Source organism: Miscanthus floridulus, chromosome 17 (genome assembly GCF_019320115.1).
Source record: "Miscanthus floridulus cultivar M001 chromosome 17, ASM1932011v1, whole genome shotgun sequence".
NCBI lineage: Eukaryota > Viridiplantae > Streptophyta > Magnoliopsida > Poales > Poaceae > Miscanthus > Miscanthus floridulus.
The window spans coordinates 84600154-84612799 of NC_089596.1; the positions used below are offsets into that span (position 1 = coordinate 84600154).

Here is a 12646-nt window from a genome sequence, read left to right on the forward strand (position 1 = left end):
ATGACCATGGCTTATTGTCACACGAAAAGGAGAAGGCAGACCCCCAACGGTTTCTAGATAGACGGAGGCTGATCGATCAGCAGTACAGCTGCAGCCTGAGGTGCCCCAGCACCTGCTGGAACATTGCTCAACATATCTGTGATACCTTCGGGAGCTGTATCATAACCATAACCTAAAATCCTCAAACATTCATTTTGAGTGCAGCTTTGTTCAATATACAACAAATATCAGGTCATGAAGGTCATGTCCTATTCATGCTTCAGCAAATTGCAAGACCACAAAACCATCAGATCTTTAGAAGATACAGAACGGTTGCAGATTCCTGGTAAAGATACACTTCGTGGATACATACGACCGTGAAAAGCTCAATCTTCCTCATTTGGCTATATATACATTCAGTATCGCGCTGCCTTCAATACAAAAAGTCCTTCCTTCCAAAGGAGAAGAAGAGAGATTCGCCGAGAAAGGATAAATAAAGAAAGAAAGTTGATTGACTTGCTGAAAAACAAAAGGGGATGATTGCCCGAAACACAGGGCAATAATGATTCTGGGCTTCTGGCCCAGTTAGTATATCTTTCAGCCCTCGTCCGTTTCACACAGCTAGTGGGAGCCCATGGAGCGTGCTTGGAGGCCCGTGAAATGGAAACAGGCCGGGCTAACATAAACGCTCTTCCATGTTTTCCTGGAGAAGCTTTATGAGCGACAGAGCGAGGTAACAAAATCATAAACGCTCTTCCATGTTTTCCTGGAGAAGCTTTATGAGCGACAGAGCGAGGTAACAAAATCAGATGGCAAAAAAATTGCGTTTGCCGGGAGTCGAACCCGGGTCTATTGCTTGGAAGGCAATTATCCTAACCGTTGGACTACAAACGCTTTGTGTTTAAAGTGCTTACAGGTTCTTAATTGTGAGTATTACAGTAGAAGTGGTAAAATCTTGGCTTTAGGATCACTTCTTTACACAGATGCGAGAACCAAAAGCAGCCAGGGTAGAATTGTGGAAAGCACGCAGCTTTTGATAATATGAAGCCTTTCACTGTTGAGAAAGAAACCTGCCGGCTCCTAAAAGAAATTCCCCTCTGATGCTGCTTTCATGTAGTACTTGGGCTTCAGCAGCAGGAGTAGCTTTACGTCCGCCCTCGAATGGAACTGTTGATACCACCCTTCCAGGCCTAGGCCTCCCCTCTGCTGCCGTCGGTACCATACCCCTCTCAAATCTCAATCATTCGAGTTCCAGGGGGGCGGGGGCGCCCGCGCTGCACGGAGATGCCCCGACGCCGTCAACGGCAACGGCAAGCACCCCGGGCCCAGATCAGGTGGCCACGGGGCCACCATCGCACGCAGGGCCCGCGCTCGCTACAGCGTGATTCCAATTCCGTAGTCCACTAGCATAGCTACCATCACCTGAGCTGCTGAAACCAGCCTGAGCGTGACATGCTGGCACGCAGGCTTCCATCGCGGGCTTCTGCTGAATGAAACCGTGGGTGCATGCAGAAACAGGAAACCTCTTCTCAGAACAGTAATTGTGGTAAAGCAGATGGACCCGTCGTTCAGATTTTATTTTGCTGTGTTGCTGTCCCAGTCACCTAGCTGATACCCGGATTCGATTGGAGCCGTCATCCGTGGCAGATCGCACACCAAGTGCCGTTCCGGCTGTAGAATGTTTGACGATGTTTTTTTTTTTTTTGACGAAAACAGTGGGCGAAGCTCTCTTGCTCTTTAGCAGATTATGGAGGAGAACGAATGATAGATGTGTGCATGGAGTGGACAGTTTCGCCAGTTGTTTGAGACCCTAGCTAGCTTGTTGTCAAGTTGCTTGAGCGATGTGAACCCTGTCTGATTTTGCAATCTAGATTGGGGATTATCACGCGCGCCCAGCCATGCCTATCGGCATTTCTGGGGATTGGACGGGCCGGATCACTAGCAGTACAGTACGTAGTACTGACCTGTGGCTCATGTCAGTGGGTATGCAGACACTCCCACACGCCCACACCGACGCGTACAACGTACTCCGTACGTACAACTGCACGTTTCACGCTCGGCACGCGCGCGTGTTCCACACTAGCATGCGGTACGGTGCAGGTGCAGCACGCCAGTCCTGCTGTTGTCCTTGTGTGCGTATCTGTGCTGCACGCCTGCACCGCATGGGGTAATTGTGTGGCTGTCGTACTGATCACTCCCAAATTTAAAAAAACGTAGATATCGTTTTTTAGTAGTTTACCAATTTTAAAAATAATATCATCATTTATACCTTTAATTTCTTATTATAAATATATTATGATTAATAATATTTATTATGTTCGATAATATGGTAAATTTTCAATATACATTTGAGTAAACTGACTTCTCAAGAGATAGGATTTACAATTTAATTTTTCCAAAGGGTCTAAGTGTAACAGAACCGACCAATTTATAAGAGCACAAGTACAAAAGCAATCACCGAAGTGATCAAACCGTCGTACTTGAGCCCATATAAACCCGGTAGTACGTTGAAACCACAAATGATTTCAAACCAACTCACGTACAACCAAGATCGTACATGATTCAACATAACAAGCCACATGTTACATCCATTTCATAAGTAGTTCACGAGTATCTCGCGTACATCGGAGTTCACATATTTATTACAACACGAGTTCACGAATAGCGGAAACAAAGTAGTTGGAACCCCCCCCCCCCCCACACTTAGTTCAAATACAAGTCGGTTCCATAATCACATCCAGCAAAAGCATCATGATAAGATAACATAGGAGATCATGACCATGATCTAGTCTTCATCACCAGCAGGGTGGAGACAATACTTGCAGTAACCGTTATAAAGCAAGTCATCTACAACAAGAGGGAATAAACCCTGAGTACGAGAATGTACTCAGCTAGACTGACCCGTCGTAAACCAAAAATAAATGACAACAAGCAATATGCAAGGCTTTAATCGGTGGATCTCATTTGACAACCATTTTGCATAAAAGCTTTAATGATACAAGAGCATAATTTAAATTTTGAGTTAAGCAGCAAGTTACCAATATTAAACCTGTCATCTAGATTAGCACATGTACTAAAGCAAGCACTTGATTAGGATCCACACATTAGTAACCATATCCGGTGTGACGTTGTGACATCATCATCATCATCATCATTATAACCATCAAGTTCAATTAGTTGTTTCTACGTTGCCGCTGTTCAGTCAAGTTCTCACTATCCGACAGAGACGGCGACTCGAATCGATTCCTACCTAGCTGGGGAATTATTCCTAACACACACCCAAGCAACCTGATCAGAGGTCGCCTCGGGTCACCTTTGGTACAGCTCAGGAACTAAATTCACGGGCCCGAGCAGCGCCGCACTCTCAGGGAGTCCACTCTGCCAGGACGTCAATATGCTCCACGGACTTACGTCAATGGCTCCCCACACATCCTTACTACCACCAGAGTGCGCACTTTCACTTTTCGGCTTCTGGCCTGAGTTGAGCTACTCGGCTTCGCGGTCGGAATGAGTTATCCGGCCAACTAAATGATAGGCATGCGTTCAATATGACATAAGGACGTACACCGAATCGGTCCTTAACCGACATAGACGGGGATAGATGCACACCCAAGACCTCCATGCCTTGTTGCTTGTCTATCGACATCCCGCCTAGTCTCCATTTATTATTAACACATGGTTATTTCCACGATAGCAAATATAGCCAACCATAATCAGATATCATCCTATCTTGCAGGTGACAGGAAATCACCTGACTTTACCGGTCTAAGCATGGCTAAGCATTGATTCACTCCTGGACCTAAATAGAATTCAGGATATATTTACTAGACAAGGAAGAGATAGATATGCAACAAATGTTTGCATCCAACTCCTATAACTTAATGCATCAAACATATAAAGATACTCAAAGTGATATTTTTAAAACATAGGAGACTTAGAATGCTCCGGGGCTTGCCTTTTAGAAAAGAGGAAGGTTGGTGATCCGGGCACTCAAGTAGTTCTTCTTCGTTGACTCCTCCTTCTAGGGCCTGCACCTCCTACTCTTGAACTTGCTGCTGCTCCTTTGGAAGTCCTTGTTCGAATTCTAGAAAAGTGACTCCCTCTGGAACACCTATTGCATACATATGCACAGCATAAGAGTCATGAATGCAAAAGAGATGGAAGGTGATGATAAAATATATAGCCATGTATAGGTGAACACATGAATGACATGATGATACAAGATTAATATTTACTTTACTGAGTAGGTGCATATCTCTTTTTGAAAATAAGAACTACACACTCATCAAGCTCTAACAACCTAAGGTAAAGTTGTTCATCTTTAGTAAGAGATCTAGCACCTGCAACTAACAACTTATCTTAATCAACCTAAGCATCTAAATCATCACATCAACTCATATAAAGCAATCAAGTCATTCATTGCATTCAATAGATTCAGGGCTGCAGATAGCGACATCTAGTTTAACACATAACTAGAGTTGTACTAACCCAAAAGACATGCAACAACACAATCTGAAAAGCATATGAAGTTAGCTACAATTCTTTAATCATCTCCGCATGATTCCTAAGTTAATAGGGTCAAATAGTCATATTTCTCAAATCTGGTTTAGAAATTCCAGAGAATAACTAGTTCTGAAGACCAACTTTGAATAGTCATAACTCACAAACCATTTGGCCAAATGCCATAAAAATTTAGCACGAGCTAGATGAGTGAGTTATCTATAACTTTGTTATAGACAAGAGTCATAGCAAACATCATCTTCACCATGTAATTTGCTTAACTCTAGAATCTATCTAGAAAAGTCACCATAAGTGAATTTTAGGGAAAATAATATTTCACTACATATAAGAATGGTACTTTGAGCACTACCAATGTTACCAACAGTTAACATACATCAAATGAGTACTAGAAAATATAGTGGCCATTCCTAAATAAATTATTTTCATGCCTTTATTAATTTATTTAGATAATTAGGTGAAATAATAAACATATAACAAAAGTGTACATTCAATTTCATAAAAATTACAATAGCTTATACATGTCCCCAATAGGCTACTGTATAAATTTTATTGCATTTGAACAAGTAGAACATCCTATACAAAAATGACAAGCTAGCAGGGTTAATAATAACATAAATAGGAAATCTTAGTCAAAAGTGTCAAGCAACAGATTTCATATTTTTCTTAGCTTCATTACAACACCAGAACACTGTGTAAAAAGCTTCACAATTATATCTTACATACTTTGACCACAATAAATTCCCTAACAAGATAGCATTTAATCAAAAGAAATCACTAACTCAACATACAACACCCCAAAAATCATGAGATTTCTACAGAAGCACTTACAACTCCAGAATATCCTCCCATAAAATTTTTAGATCGAAAGGAGCACTACAGCTTGGGTTATGAATTTCCCTTTGAAAAACCCTAAATAAAAGAGATAAATAAAAACAATGAAACTTTTCACTTGACACTATCATATTATTACACTATGAGGTAGATCTACTCATAAGGATTCCAAAATGTCATCATTTACATTTTTCTGAGTTTTCTATGAATTGATATGATTTTTCCTAAGTTCAAACAATATTCTTGAAAAGAATTACAATTAAAATTGGACCCTAAGTCACTGACACGAGGGACCCAAAGTCAACGGGCCCACCCGTCAGCCGAATAGAGACAGGAAAGGAGATTTGACCGGCGCTAGCTCGTCGATGGTGAGCTTTTCGACAAAACCGACCCCACCATCGTGATCCTCTGATCCTCCTACGTTGATAGGTGTAGGAGGTTGAAGCGTGGACGCACCGGAGAGGGCTCGTCGTCGGCCATGGCGACGCTGCGTAGAGGTACGCTGGCCGTTTCTGGCCATGGCAAGGCCTTGTGAGGGACGCTAGGGTTCCGTGGTGACCACACGGACCTACCGAGGCTACCTAGGGTTTGGTTGGAAGCGCCGATGAGGTTCGTCCATGTGCGCGGCGGTGCGGCGGCGAGAGCGCGGCGATGCTATCCATCGTTTTCAACTCCGACGAGACTACGGTTCGCCGTAAGGTCACCCCTGAGGCTAGGTTACACCCATAGCTAGTGCTAATGTGAAGGAGAAAGGAGAAGGAGCAAGGTAGCAGAGCAGCGGCGAGCTCGCTGTGAAGGCGACCATGGAGACAGTGACTCCAACGAGGACAAGAACGATGAATTTGCCCTCACCGTGGCTTGCCTGGTCCAGCAACTATGTCGAGGAGGTAGAGAGGAAGACGACAAAGCTGTTGGCTAGCTGGAGGCAGCAATGGTGCGGTGGCGAGGGAGCTAGGCAGTGGCGGGGCTTAAGGCCATGGCGATAGCGCTGTTGCGGCTCGTGCAGGCAGCGAGACGATGCGGATGAAGCGAACGAGGGCAGCAGCGCGTCGTGGTGGCTTTGTTGCTCCTCCGGCCTAATCGGTGGGCCTGACGCCGGTGTACGGTCACCACCTGGCGCCAGCGGCCTGACGGTGGTTGGCCACGATGGCCAGGCCGAGATGGCCATCAAGCCCATAATCAGTCATTTGACAGCGCATATTCACTCCCTCCTAATTCCTAAACCGTGACACTTAGTGATCAACCAATTGCACTACGTGATATAGCTAAGTGAGTACTCCAACATTGCCAATACCAACTTAGTTTAGATTGCCACAGTTTTCAAACTATAAGGCACCAAAGTACCCTTCATGAAATCTGAAACTCATTGCACGACTTAGAATATTTTCCAAGTTTTCAAACAGCACTGCATTGATTTTTGTGAGCCAATTCCAAGCATGTTAGGAGCTGAATTAGCCTATGACCCAAAAATAAAAGTTGTTACACTACTTGAGTTCTACAACTTTGTTTTAGGGTGCACATCCATGCAAAGTTTCTAAAGTGACGTTCAACTCCAGTCAAACATGCAACTTGAAATTGATGATTTACACTAGATATGACTTAGAGACCAAACTAGCCTTAGTCATGAATACCAAAGTTGTTCCATGTGATATTATAAGCATGCTTAAGGTGTCTTAGTGATCAACAACAACCACTTGCACTTAATCACACATGATCATAAGCATACACATGGGAAACATAGAATAACAAGGCATGTTTCACATATTTCAATTGTATGTTTCACATGTAAATGCTCATATATGAATGCATGATGCTTATGCTCATGCAAATGGAAGTGCAATTATGCAATCCTAACACCTGAGATTGAGAAACTGGTGCCCGTGCCAACGGCGTACTCAGTGTTTTCCGGCCTCGATCGCCGGCATGATTGTCCTATTGTAGTCCTTCTGTGCGTATCTGTGCTGCACGCCTGCACCGCATGCTTACTTGAGAGGATGGGGTAATTGTGTGGCTGTCGTACTGATCACTTCCAAATTTAAAAAATGTAGATATCATTTTTTAGTAGTTGACCAATTTTAAAAATAATATCATCATTTATACCTTTAATTTCTTATTATAAATATAATATGATTAATAATATTTATTATGTTTGATAATATGGTAAATTTTCAATATGCATTTGAGTAAACTGACTTCTCAAGAGATAGGATTTACAATTTAATTTTTCCAAAGGGTCTAAGGAAGTAGTACTGACTACTGATATCTATCTAAGTATGACAACCATATATCACTTATCACGTCTTGTTAACACAGGTATATATGTAACAAGTCCACCTGTCATCAGAGACATATCTTGGTGACTATAGTAAGATATCATCACAGACGTGTTTCATTTTCTAGACGCATTGCGATCCTATGTCATTGATATTGGTGTCTTCTTCTTCTTCTTCTTTAAGTTTTGACATATTGTCGACAGAATATGCTCGGTAGTCCACCGAGGGGTATCCCGTGATGGTAGATTTGTCGGTGGGGGTGCGCATAATCAGGAACCGGATGGTGACACAAGGCGCAGAGACAGCAATTTAGACAGGTCCGGGCCGTCTGATTGACGTAACACCCTACGTCCTGTGTCTTTGGTGTATTGTATTGATCTATATGTAGATCTGATCTGATAGATCCTAATGAATCCTATCCGCTAGGGGACCCCTGCCTATCCTTATATAGTCTGGAGGGACAGGGTTACAAGTAAAGTAGACTATTTGGTACTATACAATGTCTTGCGGTGCACACCGAGCAGCGTCATGCATGCCTTAACCTTGTGGGCCGGGCCACCCTTGGGGGCGTAGCCCATGTCTTTGAGGCCATACCCCCATAGCTAGTCCTCGAGCCTAATAGTAGGTGACGCAGTCATGTGGTGCTAGGGTCATAAAGTAGAAAACCAGCCGAGCAGGTAGCCAGTCCCCGGGCATAGCCTCGAGATGAGAACAAGCACATTCACCGCAAGGTGAAGTGTGCCCACTTAGTCCCTGAGCCTGTTGGAAGATGAAGAATGAATCTTGTAGCAGGGTCAAAGAAGTCTGAAAGCTTGCCGACATCGTCTGACATGCGTGTATCAAGATCCCAGACGTGCTGCCTAAGATCAGCACCCTGATCCGAACAACATGGAGCAGCTTGATAGCACACCGATGAGACGTAGCAAGATCCGAGCACCGAGGAGTCCCCGGCGTAGCCGGCGATGTCCGACCAACTAGGGAGTTCCCAGCGTAGCTGGCGATGACCGAGAACCGAGGAGCGAGGAGTCCCCGGCGTAGGCGGCGATGACCGAGCACCGAGGAGCGAGGAGCAAGGAGTCCTCGGCGTAGGCGGCGATGTCCGAGCACCGAGGAGAGAGGAGTCCCCAGCGTCGCTGGCGATGACTAAGCACCGAGGAGCGAGGGGTCCCTGATGTAGGCGGCGACATCCAAGCACCAAGGTGTCCCCGATGTAGGCGGCGATGTCCAAGCACCGATGAGCGAGGAGTCCCTGGCATCGTTGGTGATGACCGAGCACCGAGGAGCGAGGGGTCCCCGATGTAGGCGGCAACGTCCAAGCACCAAGGAGTCCCCGGCGTAGGCGGCGATGTCCAAGCGCCGAGGAGCGAGGAGTCCCTGACGTCGCTGGCGATGACCGAGCACCGAGGAGCGAGAGGTCCCCGATGTAGGCAGTGACGTCCGAGCACCAAGGAGTCCCCGGCATAGGCGGTGATGTCCGAGCACCGAGGAGTCCCTGGCGTAGGCGACGATGACCGAGCACCGAGGAGCGAGGAGTCTTTGGCGTCGCTAGCGATGACCGAGCACCGAGGAGTCCTCAGCGTAAACGGCGATGTCCGAGCACCGAGGAGTCCCCGGCGTCGTTGGCGATGACCGAGCACCGAGGAGCGAGGGGTCCTTGATGTAGGCGGTGATGTCCGAGCACCAAGGAGTCCCTAGCGTAGGCGGCGATGTCCGAGCACCGAGGAGTCCCCGGCATAGGCGGCGATGTCCAAGCACCGAGGAGCTAGGAGTCTCCGGCGTCGCTGGCGATGTCCGAGCACCGAGGAGCGAGGAGTCCCCGGCGTTGCTGGCGATGACTGAGCACCAAGGAGTGAGGAGTCCCCGACGTAAGCGGCGATGTCCGAGCACCAAGGAGTCCCCGACGTAGACGGCGATGTCCGAGCACCAAGGAGTCCTTGGCGTAGGCGACGAGGTCTGAGCACCGAGGAGTGTCCGGCGTAGGCAACGAAGTCTGAGCACCGACGTAGCTTACGACATTCGTGCGGTGAAGTGTGCCCACTTAGTCCTTGAGCACGAAGAATCTGAGGGCCGAGGAGTAACCGGCGTTGCTAGCGATAAAGCACGAGCGACGAACAGTCCGGTCGACTGGTCGGCGGCGAAGTGAACATTGAGTAGAAACGACCGGCGAACAGTCTGATGAACTGGTCGGTGACGGAGTCCATGAACCAAGCGGTCCAACCAATTGATCAGTGGAGAAATCCTCCGAGCACCAGGTGATCCGATCACCTGGACTCTGATCCTGCAAAACAAATATGTAGAATGGGTAGTACATGATGTACAAATAAATAAACTCTAGAGAAAAATCAGCAATGGTGATGAAATGGCGTAAGCAGTTCGGCGATCAGTTGGCGTGAAAATATATTTATATTTAATATAAACCGCTCGACTAGTTAGTGTGTAGCTGAGTCTCCAGCCCTAGCTAGCCCATAGTCTGTAACGTCGAGCGCGGAGCCCGTGCACATGTAGGAGGAACAGGCGTCGCTAAGGAGCCGCTGCCGACCACCCATAGCGCAGAGGGCAGATGCTCGTGCATGTGTAGGGAGGAGCCGGAGACAGGACCGTCTCTGGAGGCGTCCGAGCATCAACATGACTGTTTGGGGGTTCGGAAAATCATTTGGAGAGCAAATATGGAGAAAATAGTTCGGAGAAACATTGCGGCGATATACGAAGATCGAAGAATATTTAGAAGAATATTAAAGCGTGACTTAGCTTTGGACGGAGTGTCTGGTCGGCGGCATATGACGTTGTCTTGGTCGGCGTTGACGGCGAGCACCTGGCGGGCGGTGAGTTGTTGGTGAAGATGACCTCGGAGGTGGTTCCGAGATCAGATCTGCTGTCACAGGGGCTGGTGTAGCAGCGATGAATCGTCATCGTGGACTGGCATGGATCTCCACGAGATTGACGATGAGAAGGCATTGTTGATTTGAGGTCCATCTGGCTTGCCATGGATCTAGCGCACACCCCTACCTGGCGCGCCAACTATCAACAGAATATGCTCGGCAGTCCACCGAGGGGTATCCCGCGATGGTAGATTTGTCGGTGGGGGTGCGCGTAATCAGGAACCGGATGGTGACATAAGGCGCAGAGACAGCGATTTAGACAGGTTCGGGCCGTCTGATCGACGTAATACCCTATGTCCTGTGTCTTTGGTGTATTGTATTAATCTGTATGTAGATCCGATCTGATAGATCCTGATGAATCCTATCCGCTAGGGGACCCCTGCCTCTCCTTATATAGTCTAGAGGGACAGGGTTACAAGTAAAGTAGCCTACTTGGTACTATACAATGTCTTGCGGTGCACGCCGAGCAGCGTCGTGCACGCCTTAACCTTGTAGGCCGGGCCACCCCTGGGAGCGTAGCCCATGTCTTGGGGGCCATACCCCCCACACATATTGTGTTGTAGGGCACTATAATCGAAATGGAAGGTCGACATGGCTCGATCCATGCGTGCAACTCCATCATGAAAGCTCCAAAAAGAGTGTGCTCAATTGCACATCATTAATAACAGGACGGAGTATAATAGTCAAATGTAGGATTGTTACTCTTCATAAGCCTAGGTGGCTCCTTTGCTCCAGTTTGATCATTGCAGAATGAAGCTAGTTAGAGTAATTTGTTACTCTACAAGGTTATTACTAGAGCTCAGTGTCTCTGGATTAAGGTGTGTTAACGACTTATGTTCATCACTCAACCTAAAAATCTAGGTGTTCTGATAGGCCATTGGAGTAGAGTAGCTTCCATAGTCTAGCCGACTATAGAGTAGTGGAAGTATGAGCAGTCTATGTATACTCTCTGCGTCCGAGTATATAAGGCGTAATCATTTCTAGTTCAAAGACCAAATGAATGTATTTAGTTCTCTCTCAACACTAGTACTACTGTATCGATGTACGTGTGTTTAAAGAGAGCACGTCTTGTATGGGACATGAAGAAAAAGTATTACATCTTATATATTAGGATAGAGGGAGTAGTGCTACGTCGTAGCTAGCTACTCCTAGATTCTTTGTTCTTTGCTTTGGGATGATGATGTTCGAAGAGGCCCCTGGCCAAAGCCATCATGAATCATGATCCATCATAATGCCAGCGCTCCAACGGCATCACTGGTGGTGAATCATCTTCCATATACATGGGGCCTGATGAGCTTGAGTCAAAGTTCCCATTTCAGCTATAAAAGGCCCTAGTCTTTGTTTTTTTGGGACAATTGGCCATAGGACATGCCAAATGAGCATCGATGGCTGGTGGACACCGCAAATGCGCCAATTTGCTGCTGGCCACTGTGTTTCCACTTTGAGTTGCCAGAAGACACCGCGCCCCGGTTTGAGCCAAGAGAGGAGAGAGAAATATTCATTTTGGACATGTGGTGCCCTCGAGCCAAAACGGCAACCTGGTCTGGTTCGACCACATTTAACCGGCCCGACCCGGTAGTTAGGGTATCGACGCCCTCCCGCTTTCCCTCTCTTCCCCATCCCCTTCTCGCCCGCCGCCGCCGTTCACTCCATTGTTCGTCGCCGCGCCACCGTCCAATCCATTGAGCCCCGCCGCTTATACCTCGAGCCGAAGGCGTCATCCGCCATGTGGAGTTGAGGAGGATGTCGTCCCCCATCAGGAACCCAAAGATGTTGTCCCTAACTCGGAAGACCGCGCAGTGCCCTGGGTCTCCGCCTAGGGTTTCTCAATTGAAATGGCTTCAAAAAGGGTATGATATCTATCTTCTCTGCTTGTCGATCGATTTGTTTGCCTATGGATGCGTTAGAAACGTGGTAGATTTAGATTAGAGTTGATTTTGGTTTCACTTTGTTTTGATTTAGCATGGATCCGAGCTTAGCGTGTAGATTGGCGATTAGAGTTCCTGCTTATGTAGAGCAAAGACCGGATGGGCTCGGTGACTATCGTGTTACTCAGAGTTACATGCGTGTGGTGGATAAGGATATTTTCAACTGGATGGGTTTTCGTTAGCTGCTTGGTGAGGAGATAGTTCATGGTCAGGATCAAGATCTCCATGTCTCCTT

General features: G+C 46.8%; 1 non-coding gene across 1 annotated transcript; it reads right to left on the bottom strand.

The window, feature by feature from the left end:
* Positions 1-801: 801 nt before the first annotated feature.
* Positions 802-873, bottom strand: TRNAG-UCC (transfer RNA glycine (anticodon UCC)). Its single transcript has one exon. It is a non-coding gene; the product is annotated as a tRNA-Gly (tRNA).
* Positions 874-12646: the final 11773 nt, after the last annotated feature.